Source organism: Schistocerca piceifrons, chromosome 3 (assembly GCF_021461385.2).
Source record: "Schistocerca piceifrons isolate TAMUIC-IGC-003096 chromosome 3, iqSchPice1.1, whole genome shotgun sequence".
Classification (NCBI taxonomy): domain Eukaryota; kingdom Metazoa; phylum Arthropoda; class Insecta; order Orthoptera; family Acrididae; genus Schistocerca; species Schistocerca piceifrons.
The window spans coordinates 449,872,015-449,889,958 of record NC_060140.1 but is presented as its reverse complement, the minus strand read 5'-3'; positions in this window follow the sequence as shown (position 1 = coordinate 449,889,958).

The following is a 17,944-nucleotide window of genomic DNA, read 5'->3' as shown; positions in this document are numbered from 1 at the left end:
GCCGTGCAGGTGAGCGCCACAATCAGGACTGCATACGACCGAGGCACACAGGGCCAACACCCGGCATCATGGTGTGGGGAGCGATCTCCTACACTGGCCGTACACCACTGGTGATCGTCGAGGGGACACTGAATAGTGCACGGTACATCCAAACCGTCATCGAACCCATCGTTCTACCATTCCTAGACCGGCAAGGGAACTTGCTGTTCCAACAGGACAATGCACGTCCGCATGTATCCCGTGCCACCCAACGTGCTCTAGAAGGTGTAAGTCAACTACCCTGGCCAGCAAGATCTCCGGATCTGTCCCCCATTGAGCATGTTTGGGACTGGATGAAGCGTCGTCTCACGCGGTCTGCACGTCCAGCACGAACGCTGGTCCAACTGAGGCGCCAGGTGGAAATGGCATGGCAAGCCGTTCCACAGGACTACATCCAGCATCTCTACGATCGTCTCGATGGGAGAATAGCAGCCTGAATTGCTGCGAAAGTGGATATACACTGTACTAGTGCCGACATTGTGCATGCTCTGTTGCCTGTGCTATGTGCCTGTGGTTCTGTCAGTGTGATCATGTAATGTATCTGACCCCAGGAATGCGTCAATAAAGTTTCCCCTTCCTGGGACAATGAATTCACGGTGTTCTTATTTCAATTTCCAGGAGTGTATGTTTGCGTGTTTTAATTTGTTCGGGCAATACTCTCTACTTTAAGATTTTTTTCATAGAACCCAACTAAATGCCGCCAAATTGAAGTATCAGCATCTCTTCTTCGTGTTCCTCATCAGGATTCTTATCAGCTGGTATAAATAATCCAGCAGCAATCAGCAACTTATATATTTATCAACAAATGTAAGAAATCATACAAATATTGCACAATCATTCGGTCTCTTAAGGAACTTGTACATTCTTGAAGTTCGGAAATGGTTCATGGATCTTGTTATGCAACATGCGGGCAAAATTTGCTGGCTTCATATTGCCCACGGAATATCACTCACGTATTTATTACGCCCACGTCCAAAGGCACGAACAATCCACTGTCAGCCAGGCAGCTTCATCAATCAGAATCCTCTCTTAGCCGTGCACTGTAATCAATTGACGTCCGTCGTGTGCTTGTTTCGCTTCGTTTGGATTTTGTTTGTTTATGCGTAGCGTCCTCATACCACTGGCCGGTTGTCTCGTATCGAACTTACTGGTTACAGTGGGGTCCGAAACACTAGAAGATTTTTATACCCTGGTTACAAGGCCATGAGCCTCGAGACGTACATACCTTCTATTTGTTCTGCAGAAGTACCACATGTTATGATTCTTGCGTTCGGTTGTGGAAGGTTTGACTACTTAATTCCTTTGTTGTAAAATAGTTCACACACTGTTAATTGTTGTTCCCATTTCCGTGCAGCACCTTGCCTGCTATCACTATTCATCACATCTACTTGCGACAGTAATGTAGTATTGCCTCATATTGTATAACCTATGTGTAGTATGACAGTTTCAAACACCAAAGAAAAGAACAGTTCATAATTTTGTGAAGTTGGGGCAAGAGGGAGATTGAACACGGATCTCCCACTCGACAATCCAACACCCTATACAGTAACGCATACCTTAAGCTTGGACCGTCCACTGTTTCTATTTTGCTCCTTTCTTCACATTTCAGTACACCTTCTTCTTATTTTCAAGACGGCCGCGGTGGCCGAGAGGTTCTAGGCGTTTCAGTCCGAAACTGGTCGACAGATAATGTCGCAGGTTCGAATCCTGCCTCGGGCATGGATGTGTGTGATGTCCTTAGGTTAGTTAGGTTTAAGTAGTTCTAAGTTCCAGGGGACTGATGACCTCAGATGTTAAGTCCCATAGTGCTCATAGCCATTTGAACCTATTTTCATGCTTGAACCACATTCAGTTTTTGACGGGCTATCCACTGGATCATATTTTTTTCCTTCTCTTTTCTCTTGTTATGAGAAACTATCCGACATACAGGAATGAACACACTCACCAACAAAGAAAGAACATTCAGACTGCAAGAGACAAACAGACTGACATGGAATCAGTATAATGAAAGAGCAACATCCCGTAAAGCAAACGTACGACACTTTAACACACTTGTTGTATGCAGTAGAAACCAAAGTAATTAGAGGTATGACAAAAATTAATGGCATAGAGAACAAGCGAGAAAAAAAAAACAGAAAATTTTAGGTGCCGGTCTCCGAGACGCAACTTGGGTCAGACGGGTTGTTAAGGAACTCAGTGAACACACAGACAACATCACGGATAAATTTGGGAAAAGACACCTACAATTCTTCGGACACATAGGTAGGATGAATGAAAACAGACTCACAAAAAAACTTTGCAAAATCGATAATGCAAGCAAAATAAAGACCAACTGGATGAATGAAATAACCCTGTCACATTTGAAAATTTCAGAAGAAGAAATTGAGGAGAGAAAACAGTACAGAAGCAAAATCAAAAACAAGAAACTTGAAGAACTTTCGACGAAGGAAACAAGTAAAAAGTGGACAGACGAAAGGAAGAAAAAAATCATAGTGAATTAATGAAAAGGTTTCGGGGAGAAAAGAAAAGAAGGAAAGGATGTGAGACTGTGACTGTCACAAGTTTACACGCTCTCCTACGGGAAAAATCGATATATATCCCTCAGAGAGGCGAATTTCCCGCACCACAACCAGTATGCTGATTTAGAACAGAGTGAAAAAATTGGAAAGTTTTTGGTGAGGTCTTATGGGACCAAACTGCAGAGGTCATCGGTCCCTAAGCCTACACACTACTTAACGCTGTGGACAACACACAAACACACACCAGTACCCGAGGTAGGACTCGAAACTCCAACGGGGGCAGCCGCACGGAACGCGACATGGCGCCTCAGGCCGCGCGGCTACCCCGCGCGGCAGAACAGAGTGACGGCGTACAGGACTGGGTGGATGACATCACTGTTATGATGTACAGAGGCGTTCATCATCATGATGAGTAATCAAAACGACGTCGGTCTCCGGATTGAGTAACGCCAAGGCTAAAATTTAAAATAAAAATCATCAGCAATGACGGCCGAAGACTTCAGGCATAAGAAGTCAACCCCACTCGGCCAACGGCCTTCTCGAAGAGGGCGGAGGAATGGACAGAGGTTCACATTACGGACTCTGAACAGCTATGGCCCCATCGCATGCCGATGCAATTTTGACATTACTCAGCTCTGCTGCTGAGATACTGCATCTATTTTCTGTACTGAATTTAAAATTTTATGTTCACTAGCTGCTTTAAGCAGGTCAAGTAGATATGAGAGAACAGTGTTCGCCATTTCCGTGACATTCGAAATGCCACACGATTCTCCTGGGTCGTGCAAATTTGCGAGCAGCTCAGGAAACAAAAGGATAGTATTCTTCCGGATGATTTTCGTAGCGTTAGTCCTAATGTAATAAGAACTAACCTGGAGCTAATGGTACACCAATAACGTGGATTCTCGAACCCCTAAATCGCTTCCAGTTTGGTTTGAGGATGTTACTAAACAGTTGATAACCTGACAGCGGGAAGCGAAAATTCAAAAGGCTTTCCTAATTTGAAAGTGTATTCTTCGACTTAGGAGAAGCCAACAAAATTACCTGGAGGCACAACACTTTGCTTCAGTTTCATTACCGGTACAGCTGTGGGCGTCTGCGCCTCTTCATTCGGAAAGGTTATACTGATACAGATTGGAAAAATTTTGTTCCGAATTTATTATGCATGAAAACACAGTTCCATAGAATAGCGTTTTAGATTTTACTACACCGGCCCTCAGCGATAGACGTAAAAGTGACTTATTTTTGGACTGCTGATGAGATATAACTAAATCATTGGTGAAGAATCAGTTGGAAACGCCCAGAAATGACTGCCTATGTAAAACGTAATAGGTTCTGGTTATATATAAACTTTTATAGTGCAAGCCAGTAGATCACATTTCGTAATTTATGTCAAACAAACTTGTGCGTTTTAGATAGTGTATTAAAAGGGTGCTAAATCTGAGACAGTGTGGTTCTTAATTTCGGATATGGTTATTTTATAAGAAAAATCCAAGATTGCATACTTGTAGGAATATGATGTTAGCACAAATGTAACAATGAGATATTCTAGTTTGATTACAATAATAATACAATTATAACTACACTGACGCTATAATTTTCAGTTTCCACATTTGTACATCATCTAACAATGTTCCTCAGTCCTAACACACAGTTCATATACCTAACGAAATCGTCCTAAACACCTTATTCTGCCTTCTCCAGATTATCTTCTTGGTATGAGACAGAAGAATAGATGCACTCCTCATCGCTGTCTTCGTCATCTGTCGAGAAAAGGGAAACAGGAATTTCGGAACTCTCAGCAGATGATAACTCCAATGTTGTTTTTCTTTGTCGTCTACTCATTTTAGCCACCTTGGTGTTCTTCTGGCTTGGCCTTCTGGGTGCTTTGATGTTTTCTCCTTTTTGAAGATTCTACTAGTCCTAAAACTTACCTCTTGTATTTTAACTTTTCTTGAGCTGGGTGATCTCCTAGGACATATTCAGCCTATCCTAGAGCCCAGTTTCTCTTTAGAGTTTCATGCCTTTAAATAACCTAAAAGTCTAGATTTTGGCAATTGAATCGCTTTGCACACCGTTAAGAATCCCACGTTTTCTTACGGCTGCCATTGCCTTCCTCATGTTTTCCTCTGTCCAACACTTTCTTTTGCTTCTCAGCAATCTCCCAAAAGTAATTAAAACGCGAGATCGCACCCTAGCAATATCCGATATTAGGCACCTGTACCACTTCACAAACTTGTCTGTACTAACGGAACATGTCATGAAGTACCGAATTTAGAAGTTACTCACAAGTTTCGTTAGTAAACGAGACTAAAATGTCAAACTGCTTATCATGCAGCTGGAATACTCACGTTGTAGCTAAAAATTGTTGCGTTCAAATGTAAGTTATTGTAAGGTGGTCATGTCATTTTGATTTTTATCTGTTATCGATCTGCACGTCGGAGAGGAAGAGAGAGAGAGAGAGAGAGCAAGTTACCTTAGTGTTAAACCACCTTTAGTCTTAAAGTTAAAATTTACGGGTTGTTAGACCACGTCATATTTCCTCTTCTTCTGCTGGGATCTTCTTCGGGCTCTTCCGATGTCCAATACTGAAGAAGTGTTCTAACAGTATTGGACACCGGAATATCCTGTAGAAGATCCCAGCAGAGAGGTCGAAACGTCGATTATTTTAGAGGAAATATGCCGCGGCCTAACAAACCAGAAGATTAAAATTTTAGTGACAACGGCCACGAAAGCCTGCAGACTCACATAATCTTTGGTCTTGTGTTGGCTCTGTCTTTGCCTCTGCGCAATCTGTGGAAGGTGATGGACGAATTCAGTACTGCTGCTTTGACTTGTGATGGTGTAAGTTAGATGAAGAAAGATGTATTGTAAAAGACAGCAAGAAAGATTATGATGGATATATTGCAAGGCGTAAACGACATAAATTTTGAATGATATTATTATTATTTTTGAAGAGAAGAAGTTTGAACTAAGGCTGCAGCACTGCGCACCTAGGAAGGATTATTGTCAGCTAGTTAACTTGCCCTGAGCTGAGAGAAAGACCATCCCCTTCCCTGAGGAATGCGTTAATATATTAACTGATTAAGCTATGTGGTTTTTAAAGAAATTACTTGTCAACACTGTACCCTTTTGAAAGGATTGTCACTTTTTTAAGCCTAGTATTGTTCAGACCAATATTATGTGCGAAGATCAGGCAAAGTTTTACTCTGTCTTTTTGAATACGTACATTATTCTAAAATCGTTGTCTCGGAGCATCATTTCGTATGAATAATTACTCTTCCCACTGTACTATTTATCATTACGCAATACAACATGCAACAGTTTTAATATGTATTTAGAAACAAAAATATGAAACAATGTTGTCAAGACACGAGGTAAGTGGAAATTTTGGTTGCTGCCATATAACTGTGTTGCTTCAGTTGCTCATCAAATATAAAAACATTTTGTATTCAGATCAGTTGCAGCTCAGTTCAAATTAGGTTATGTTTAGTCAAAGGTTAACATACGAGTTTAAGTTGGATAACAATTTGTGGGTACATAGTTTTGATAAGTAGACATCTATAAACTGGGACGTAATTTTGGTTAAATTTAAGACAGTAGCAAACATAGTGGCGAGGTTACACTACTAACAAAGAATCAACTGCGAGCACAGAACGCGAATGATGCTTTCGAAACTTACCAAGTCACTGAAGAGTCGGAAGTTCAAGCATTTCAGCTAGTTCCCGTATCGGCAGAACTGTCCAGGAAGTAAATATCCACCTCTCCAGAATTAGGCCACCATCCGAAAATAGGGCATCCTACTCTATAGCATTAGTGCTAAGGATACCCGTACAGTGCTACCTTTTCGTGTGCGTTTTCTAGGCTCGCTGCAGCTATTTATCTGTGCAAACGACGATCACGAGGCTAGAGGAATGACCGAATGAAACAGGTTTGACGTACTTCGGGGAAAAGCGCCATTTTCAATACCTCTGGTTCATTTTCTAACTTGTCCTTCTTTAAAGATGAAAGATGCCGTTCTCCATTTTAAGACAAAGGAGAAATTTCTGGTCCTCATTTCTGATGATAGATAAATTAGGTTGTCACACGAGAAATATCTGAAATTAAGAAACCTCGCGGCTCTAATCCTTCAAAACGTTTCTCGGTGGTATTAAAGAGTATAGTAGACTGTAGAATCTATATATTCTGCATGAAAGTCTACGCCAGAGGATGTTGCGGTAGACCGATGGCGTGGGCGGTTGGTCCTGCCAGACGGCTCACATTGTGCCCCTCCACCCACCCCCCGCTCCGATCCCCAATCGATCAGCATCCCTCTTGCCGGCGGCAATCGCCTACGCTCTCGAAGGCTTCGTTAACAATGGCTCATCGGCACATCGACCAGTCCGTTCAAACTTCCATCTGACGACTGTCAGCGGAGGCTTCTGTGGTGCCAATAGGCAGCCACTGAATTGAGAGGAAACTGAAACTGACCTGACCATATCTTACCGAAGGACCAGCAGCACTCATTACATGGGCGTGCTGATAAGTGTTACCTCTGAAATTCTTATGTAAAGATTGATAAAGCTGTTTAAATAATACGAACCTTATTAACACTCTACATCTTCATTCTTCGTGTCTAGAGGTTTTTTTCTCAACATAGTCACCCTGACGACGAAAACCTTTCTCTCAACGAGAGATCAGTTTGGTAATACTGTTACTGTGACTTTGTTTACAGAGCCACAGCCTCACCTCTGCCTGCACCGCTCCACCACTAACAAATTGAAGCCCTCGAGGGTGGTCAATAAGTTTTGGAAACATGAAAATCGGATGGGGCCAATTAGGGACTACGGAGGATGATCGTTGACTGTAACCTCAAGGCTCCAGGTTGTTGCAGGTGTCACAGAGCTCGTGATGCTAAAGGACGGGGTGCTCCATGCGTCGACGAAATCTTCGAATTCGAAACTCGATTACAGTACGCTATCACGCACCGACGTTGTTCCGTTACACAACTCCATGTTACAAACTACAATTCGGAACTCTCAAGCGGCAGAGAGCTGCACATATGCAGGCATGAAGGAGAAATATGCAGACTGTTATCTTATTTAAAAAGGTTTAAGAGTTTTCACAAAACAAATCAGATGGATTATTTTTCTGCACGCCCTCGTAAACTCCTTTAGCTTGCTGATCCTCGAGCCTTTGGCTCTAACTCTTTCTTTAAAGGGCTCGACATATCAGATCATAAATAACTGCACATTGTCACTCAATTTTTCTGTACACTTACTAGAGGCATTACTATTCAGCACGCACTCGTAACTGAACGATAAACATTTCTCCTCTTGTACCCCCCGCACCCGTTCTCTGTGCCTTCATCACTACAGAAGAAAGCAGTTATCTTTATGACGTGTCTGACGCCTGGACCAGTCGTAAAAAGAAAAACCTAAAATCTTTTGTTTTATTAACTTGTGTGGTTACGTGTTTTCGTACTCTTTTTATTCAAAATGGTTTAAATGGCTCTGAGCACTATGGGACTTAACATCTTAGGTCATCACTCCCCTAGAACTTAGAACTACTTAAACCTAACTAACCTAAGGACATCACACACATCCATGCCCGAGAAAGGATTCGAACCTGCGACCGTAGCAGTCCCACGGTTCCGGACAGCAGCGCCTAGAACCGCACGGCCACCGCGGCCGGCGCTTTTTTTTTTCTCTTCGCTTTTACATGAGTAACTTCACAGTACACAGAGTGTTTCAGACTCTTTGCATGAGAGGTCCAGGGGTGACAGATCAAGTCATGAGGAGCGAATTTTGTTAGAGATGAAAGTTCGCTGATCCTTCCTGCGAGGCTAGGCGTCATTTCGTATTCGCCGGCCCCAGTTCGACGAGATTTCACTTAAATAGCATGGTCTGCTGACCTAGTGTCGAGCATTCTACCTACTCCAGTAAATTTATAGTGATTTTCAACAAGGAATTCCTAGAAGTAGTACCTCTAAGCAGAGAAGAGCATTTTAGAAGCCGATCGAGTAATTTTTCCTTGGGCCTACCCCGTCCCCTACACTATAGATGATTGGATTGTAAGCAACCCACTAGGTACACAAAAGCAGCAGTGTGGCTACACTATGCCACCTATCAGGGGCATAACTAGTAAAATAATAGCGCCTAACGTCACTGGAAAGTGACAGCGAAAATTTTTTCCGTAATAAAACTTGTTCCCTCCTACGTGGTCTAGCACCCCGATACAAGGTTGATGCAATGACTTTGAAACTTCCTGTATAGTCGGTGTTAATTAACCAAGATGAGGTTCCTACTCTGAAAAATAAAAAAGGTCTAGTATTGAGTAACAAACAGCGCCTGAGCAGTAGTTTGGTCAGAGACAGAAGGACGGATGAGAATGTGATGGTGAAACCTAACACCTGCTTTTCTTTAACGGCATTGGACTGGTAAAAGTGACGAGTGGCTATATTCGGGTTATAATTGTATAAGGACCCTCAAGATCGTGGTTCTCAATCCGTTCTATCTGTATCATTTTAGACAGGCAGTAGAGCTCCAGAACGTTGCTATTTGGTATAATGAAGCTACTGTAGTGATTACACGTAAACAAAAAATTGTGGGGCTAAAACTTTAACTCGAAAGATGAAAGATTTTGAAGTGTAAATATGTTTCATATATCGTTTAACTGCATGAGAGATGCCTTCGAGTTGCTGCTGTTGGATTTGTACATCAATTAGAGAACGCATTATCGTAGAGTGGCCTAGAGGGCGCTGCTTTGCTCGCTTGGACTGTATATCCTCTCTACTTCGACCATCATCAGTTATTTTGATCCCCAAATAGCAAAACCCCTTTACTACTTTCAGTGTCTCATTTCCTAATCTAATTCCCTCGGCATCATCCGACTTAATTTGACTACATTCCATTATCCTCGTTTTGCTTTTGTTGATGTTCATCTTATATCCTCCTTTCAACACACTGTCCATTCCGTTCAACTGCTCTTCCAAGTCCTTTGCTGTCTCTGACAGAATTACAATGTCATCGGCGAACCTCAAAGTTTTGATTTCTTCTCCCTGGATTTTAATACCTACTCCAAATATTTCTAATGTTTCCTTTACTACTTGCTCAATATACCGATCAAATAACATCGGGGATAGGTTACAACCCTGTCTCACTCCCATCCCAACCACTGCTTCCCTTTCATGCCCCTCGACTGTTATAACTGTCATCTGCTTTCTGTACAAATTGTAAATAGCCTTTCGCTCCCTGTATTTTACCCCTGCCACCTTCAGAATTTGAAAGACAGTAATCCAGTTAACATTGTCAAAAGCTTTCTCCAAATCTACAAAAGCTAGAAACGTAGGTTTGCCTTCCCTTAATCTTTCTTCTAAGATAAGTCGTAAGGTCAGTATTGCCTCACGTGTTCCAACATTTCTACGGAATCCAAACTTATCTTCCCCGAGGTCGGCTTCTACCAGTTTCTCCATTCGCCTGTAAGTAATTCTCGTTAGTATTTTGCAGCTGTGACTTATTAAACTGATAGGTCGGTAATTTTCACATCCGTCAAAACCTGCTTTCTTTGGGATTGGAATTATTATATTCTTCTTGAAGTCTGAGGGAATTTCGGCTGTCTCGTACATCTTGCTCACCAGATGGTAGAGTTTTGTCAGGACTGGCATTCCCAAGGATGTCAGCAGTTCTAATGGAATGTTGTCTACTCCCGGGGCCTAGTTTCGACTCAGGTCTTTCAGGGCTCTGTCAAACTCTTCACTTAGTATCGTATCTCCCATTTCATCTTCATCTACATCCTCTTCCATTTCCATAATATTGTCCTCAAGTACATCGCCCTTGTATAGACCCTCTATATACTCCTTCCATCTTTCTGTTTTCACTTCTTTGCTTGGAACAGGGTTTCCATCTGCGCTCTTGATATTCATACAAATGGCTCTCTTTTCTCCAAAGGTCTCTTTTATTTTCCTGTAGGCAGTATCTACCTTACCCCTAGTGTGATAAGCCTCTACATCGTTACATTTGCTCTCTAGCCATCCCTGCTTAGCCATTTTGCACTTCCTGTCGATCTCATTTTTGAAACGTTTGGATTCCTTTTTGCCTGCTTCATTTACTGCATTTTATATTGTCTCCTTTCATCAATGAAATTCAGTATTTCTTCCGTTACCCAACGATTTCTACTAGCTCTTGAAATTTACCTACTTGATCCTCTGATGCCTTCACTATTTTATCCCTCGAAGCTACCCATTCTTCTTCTAATGTATTTCTTTCCCCCATTCCTGTCAATCGTTCCCTTATGCTCTCCCTGACACTCTGTACAACCTCTGATTTATTCAGTTTATCCCAGTCCCATTGCCTGAAATCCCCATCTATTTGCATTTACTACAGTTTTAATCTGCAGTTCATAACCAATAGATTGTGGTCAGAGTCCACATCTGCCCCTGGAAATGTCTTACAATTTAAAACCTGGTTCCTAAATCTCTGTCTTACCATTATATAATCTATCTGATACCTTTTAGTATCTCCAGGGTTCTTCCATGTATACAACCTTCTTTCATGATTCTTAAACCAAGTGTTAGATATGATTAAGTTGTGCTCTGTGCAAAATTCTACCAGGTGGCTTCCTCTCTCATTTCTTAGCCCCAATCCATATTCACCTACTATGTTTCCTTCTCTCCCTTTTCCTACACTCGAATTCCAGTCACCCATGACTATTAAATTTTCGTCTCCCTTCACTATCTAAATAATTTCTTTTATCTCATCATACTTTTCTTCAATTTCTCCATCATTTGCAGAGCTAGTTGGCATATGAACTTGTACTACTGTAGTAGGCGTCGGCTTCGTGTCTATCTTGACCACTATAATACGTTCACTATGCTGTTTGTAGTAGGTTACCCGCACTTCTATTTTTTTATTCATTTTAAACCTACTCCTGCATTACCCCTATTTGATTTTGTATTTACAACCCAGTATTCACCTGACCTTAAAGTCTTGTTCTTCCTGCCACCGAACTTCAGTAATTCCCGCTATATTTAACTTTAACCTATCCATTTCCCTTTTTAAATTATCTCACCTACCTGCTCGATTAAGAGATCTGACATTCCACGCTCCGATCCGTAGAACGCCAGTTTTCTTTCTCCAAATTTTATCCTTTTCGGCTTGGGCCTTACAATGCCATGTCCGTTTTCATGAAATATCCTTTTGTATATAGTTATTAGGAATGTATTATCGTAGATAGGTACAGACCTTACACCCACAGCAGAGGTTTACACGAGGGTTGGAACTTAATCACTGGCAACTATATCTTTATAGCCGATACAAAACAGCTACATGTTTGCGTCCGTTATTGTCCTTCAAAGTAGTCACCAGCGTTGTGTAAAACCCGTTGTCAGCGATGCGCAAGGCGTAGTATACCGTTAGCAGAGTCTGTTCTGTTGATGATGCGAATGGAGCATTCTACTGCCTGTAGAATCTCTGGAACAGTTCTGAAGCGAATGCCTTCATCTTCGGAATCAAATCAAATTCACAAGGACTTAAGTCTGGGGAGTGTGGTGGATGGTACAGTACTTCCCAGTGTATTCGACCGAACAGAGCAGCCACAACTTGCGCTGTATACGCCCGCGCATTGTCGTGCAAAATGATGGGTGGGTTGCGCAGAAAGTGTCGTCGCTTCTTTCTCAAAGCTGGTTGCGGGTGACGCTTAAAAACGAACAGTACTACTGTGCATAGACGGTCTGACGCGGAGGAACGTAATGCGTTGGGATAACACCATCACAGTCGTGCACGAGAATCACCGTAACTTTCACAATACTGGGGCTCTGACGCACTTTCGACTTTCGCGGTGACCCATAACGACACCACTCGTTGGTTTGGCGTTTCAGTTTTGGGTCGTGCGATGTGGCCCATGTCTCATCCAGTATTACGATAAGGCGTAAGAAAGCCTCTCCTTCATTTCCGTCTAGTCGTGTGGAACCCACTGTGATGCAATTTTTCGCATGCCCGGATGTTCCTTCAGGATGCGAAGCACAGTCGTAGGCGTTAATCCGGTGATCTCACCAATAGTATGGCGTCAATCGCTCTCCACATACGCGGCAACAGCATGCACTTCTTCTTCAGAGACGCTAGGACGACCTGCCCGATGCATGTCTCTCACAGTTTGCCGAGCTTCGTTGAAGGTTTTTACCCAACGTGCCACTTTCCGTATGGCAATGTCGATTCCCCGCACGCCTCTTGAAGACCTTGATGACACTGTCGTGCTGTAAGACCTCTGGCATATTCAATATTGATCAAACTCCGTTGTTCCTGTTTCGTAAACATAATGACACCGTTATGTAGACCATTTGCTCACAAGTGGCTGTTTTTCCCTCGATTTTGCGCACGCCGGTTACGTGGAACGGGTGAGTCCATTTGCTCAGAGGAAAGGTAGGTATGTCATCAAAGAGTGCTATCAGCGACAGTAGTAGATTTTATTGCATAATGTCTCCACAGCAGTGTTGTCACTATTTAAGTTCAATCCTACGTATGTTTACACAACAGCAGGAACATTATAACCGCTACCCGTCATGAGACGGAACTCTGCCTGTCAGTGCTATGAGCACATAAGGAAAATGGAGAAGTGGAGCAAAGACGAATACAGAAATAATGTAGTGACGATACGAGCTGCAAAGGAGAAAATCTACTGACGTAAGTGATTTTGACTAGAGGCAGACTGTAAAATTTTAAATTTTCCCGGCAAATCAACTGTTTAAAGAGATTTCGATATTACAGCCGGTCGTCATAAACTTCATTCCACGATATGTCGGATAGACAACTGCCAGCTATCTTCAGGTGAGACGAACGAGGACAGACGAAGACTTTTTTTTTCATTTATTGTATTTCAACGCCCCATCTGGGGCGGGCTGGCAGCAGCATATGCGCTGCTCTTCAGCCGAAAGACGTTAATTATACAATAGAAGACATTTAAAATTACAAAGGAGAAAATATGGCGTACATAAATATAAAGAGGGAAACATAATGGAAAAGAACAGACAAAAAGGGAGCGACTGTAAAATGGAGAGAAAAACCTTAAAAAAGTATTGCGCACAAAAAGCTTCATACTGGGACAGTTAAAAGAACTCAAGGCGAAGTATGGCTGGAGCATAAAACTAGCGATAGACGGCGTAGCAGTCGACCCGTGTGGGCGAGCGGTTCTAGGCGCTTCAATCTGGAACCGCTAGACCGCTACGGTTGTAGGTTCGAATCCTGCCTCAGGCATGGATGTGTGTGATGTCCGTAGGTTAGTTAGGATTAAGTAGTTCTACTTTCTCGGGGACTGACGACCTCAGATGTTAAATCTCATAGTGCTCAGAGCCATTTGATCCATTTGAACGGCGTAGCACGTTACGATCACTAACAGTAACAGTATGCACAGCTCCAGCATACGATTAAAATGAAGGAATCACAGGTTACACCGAGTAGTGGATTTGGAGGGTGCGTTGGGACTGTTGAAGGGTAGGATAGAGAGCCAGGATGACGATGTCATCAGCATATTAGAGAAGGTGGACCGATGGGGGTGGCTTGGGCATATCGGCAGTGTGAAGGAGAGGGGAGAGGGTGGAGTCCTGGTGGACGCCAGGAGTGGGATAAAAGATACAGGAGTTGGTGTTGTGGAGGGTGACATAGGAAGGATGGTGTGAGAGGAAGGAAAGCGACGAGATGGACAAAATTGATAGGCAGGGAGTAGTTTTGGAGTTTAAAGGGGAGACTGGTATACCATACATGGTCGTGGGCAATTTTGAGGTCAAGGGAAACGAAAATGGCAGAGCGATGGCAGTTAAGCTGGAGGGAGAGAAGATGGATGAGGATAAGAAGTTGGTCTTTGGTGGAGGAGGGGGTTGGAAGCCACACTATGTAAGGGGGAGGAGGTGGTGTTGAGTAAGGTGCTAATGGATACAATGGGAGAGGATGGATTCAAATACATTACTGAAGACAGAGGTGAGGCAGGTGGGACGATAGGAAGAGGCGACATATGGGGGTTTGTTGAGTTTGAGGAACAACAGGGCATGGGAAGGGTAGAAGCTGGTAGAGAGGATGACGTTATAGAGATGGGCAAGGAAATCATGAAGGAGAAGGGGCTTTCTGTAAGGTGGCAGTAGGTGACACAGTCGTGACCAGAGGCCATGTTGCGTTTGAACCAGTGGATAAGTTTAATGTTGTGTGCTCTGACTGGAGTGTTGATGTCGGAGGGGGGCAAATGCCCTAAGTACTAGAGGCCAGGAGCAAGTGGAGCGAGCGAGGTATCGGCGCGTTCCATGATGGTGTGGGAGAGACAATAATCAAGTGTGGATAATCAGTGACGGAGAAGACATTCTAAAGGTGGGAAGCGAAGTGAATGGCCTTACTAAGGATGTCAGGAAGGGGTCAGTCTTTATAGAGGAGGAGGTGATGGGGTGGGTGACCGGACAGTTGCCACGCCGGACATTTGCCATGCCGGACATTTGCCACAAGTTTACCTGCTCCGAGGGGTTGGGTCCCTTATCCCCCCTCCTCCTCCACCTCCTCCACCTCCTCCTCCTCCTCCTCCTCGCCCGCCCGCCCAGTTTGCTTTCAAAGTTCCTAACGTGACCATCAGTATGGAAATTATTACAATGAACAAGGGCAGGCCTCCTGCTCATTACAAAGGTTACGTGTATCTTAAACAGAGGGAATCTAGAGAAGGTGTTGTTACATGGATATGCTTACGCCGAAAAGCGGATCATTGCAAGGGAAAGCTGCTTTCCAGGAACGGAGAAGTGTTGAATGTATTAGAACATCTTTGTGGACCACCTGACGATGCGGTTCTGTAAGTGACAAAAGCAAGTGGAAAAAGTGAAGAGAAGGTCTCGAGAAGAAACTACACAGTTATCGGAGATATACGCGAATGAAATGGGAAATCTACATAATAAAGATTATGACTTTGTTACAGTGATGCCTAATTCAGAATCTATGAAGAGAACCGTGCGTCGTCGATGGAGTCAAGAGTGGGGGAACCAACAAGAGCCTAAGAACTCTTATGAAATTGATCTTCATGATGATCTATTGAAAATGGGAGATGGCAGTAGTTTCCTTCTGGAAGACGATAGATAAGAAGTGGAATAACTATTTTTAGTGGAAGCAAAGGAAAAGAAAGTTTAAAAACATGTTCACATTTTTTTATGGATGGAACATTTAAGAGATGTAGCAAGCAGTTTGAACAGATCTACTCCATAGACGTAGACTTAGGAGGCCCGATTAAAGAAACAAACATTCTTCCTACTGTATTTGCACTGATCCCTAATAAGAAGAAAGACACATATGTTCGTCTGTTTCGTTTGATAAAAGAGATAATCTCTGATGGTGTCCTAAACAAATAAAGGTGGACTTTGAGGCAGCTGCGATATCGGCCACTTTGAATGCTTATTTAGCCTGTATTTTCTTAAATGTAATCTGTTAATCATTATCTCTGCATCCTGCCACTAAGCTTCTCCTTTATCCAGCATGAGGTAGCTAGATGCCTGTGCAGTACTGTGCCTTGGGAAAATACCTCAACGTCTACTGGAACGGCACAGAATGCTGCAGTACACTGCAGTTGTAATGAATAAGAATTAGACCATATGTTTCGATGTGCAAAATACTGCTGTGGTAAGAACATTTGTCCTCAAAAACATAAGATTGAAAACTGCATCCTACAGCATAGAGTATTTTCATGTTGGACCTACAGATTAGCCACTAACATTCCTTAGAGAGCTACATAGTACTTATAGGACGTTTGGTCATATCAGCAAATAGAAATTCACCATTATATAGGCTTTAGTTTGTGTATAGTAGCATTTGTAAATAAGATTTTCTCTACATGTGGAATAATCGGGTCTACCGCCGGATGTTTCTGTCGCTCTGGCACAAAATTTCGGCCACGTAACTCGATGCCTTCTTCAGGTGCTACCCGAGACTGCCGTATTGGAGGATCTTGTCCAGTCTCAGGTAGCACCTGAAGAAGGCAACGAGTTACGTGGCCGAAATATTGTGCCAGAGCGACACAAACATCCGGCAGTAGACCCGATTATTCCACATGTCAAGATCTCGCCGGGAAAGCCTGAAGAGTTACACAAGAATTTCTCTAATGCTAATATATGGAAAGCCTCTGTATAACTATAGGTCATCTGAAATGGCATAGGTTGCAGTTCTGCTTGCATTGGTGAAGTGTAGAGTTTGTATTTGTGCAATGTAAAAGGAGCTTCGCTGTATCGTGTCTTTTTTCAGCTACACACTACTAATGTTTAACACGATTAATATTCCGACAAGACCGTAATACTCGGATTTGAAAGAAAATACACAGCTTTTCCCTTTAAGCAAAAGTATGGAAAGTGGAACCGTAGAAAATAACGTACCTAATAGCTCTGTGGATATGTTGGGCGTTAATGTTAACGCTGCTCAGCTTTGCGAGCAGTCAGTTTTCCGCACCCAAAACTTTACGCGGTCATCACTATTGCTCCGATGAAATCAAACTTACCGACAGAAGCTATTCTATAACAAGCGTACATCTGAACTCTACATAAAATTTGCCATTAGGTTTTAATACCTCGTACCAAAATTCATGGTCAACGTATAGTGTTGAAGTGAAGACAGCTGCTCCCAAATCTCGATCAAGTCTATGGCAGTAACCTAACAGTATGTGCCATACCTCTGCTATTTTCAAAGGGAATGAGTGTTTAATGTCGTGATATACCAAGAATTTGCATTTACAATATAAAATTTATTTATTATTCAAATGTTTGCCGATATTGACATTGGTCAGCAACAACAGAGTTTGTTCACTGATAAATTATGTATCTGCCGCCGGCCGCGGTGGTCTCGCGGTTCTAGGCGCGCAGTCCGGAACCGCGCGACTGCTACGGTCGCAGGTTCGAATCCTGCCTCGGGCATGGATGTGTGTGATGTCCTTAGGTTAGTTAGGTTTACGTAGTTCTACGTTCTAGGGGACTGATGACCACAGCTGTTAGTTCCATAGTGCTCAGAGCCATTTTATGTATCTGCCTTACATGAACTACCTTTCATCAACATGGAATGTAGCACTGGTACTGTTTTATATATATGTATACTAATACGGTATACTAGTACGGTTACTTTGGCCGTCAGTATTACGATTCATACAATTCTTTCTAGTAATGGTACACCATGTGGACTAAGAAACATCCCCTGTTCCTTTGTTAACATACAACTACACACATACACATATATTTGAATACACAACATGTTCGCCTGTAGTTAGTAATTTGGACAGTAGCCATTTCATTTCTGTCGTGTTAGAACCGGTGGTTATGACTTATCTTCTTCGATTAACTCGGCTATAGAGCGGAGGCGTTATAAAAAAATGTTCCAATTTCTGTCATCCAAGTTCAATTCCATTCATAGCATAGG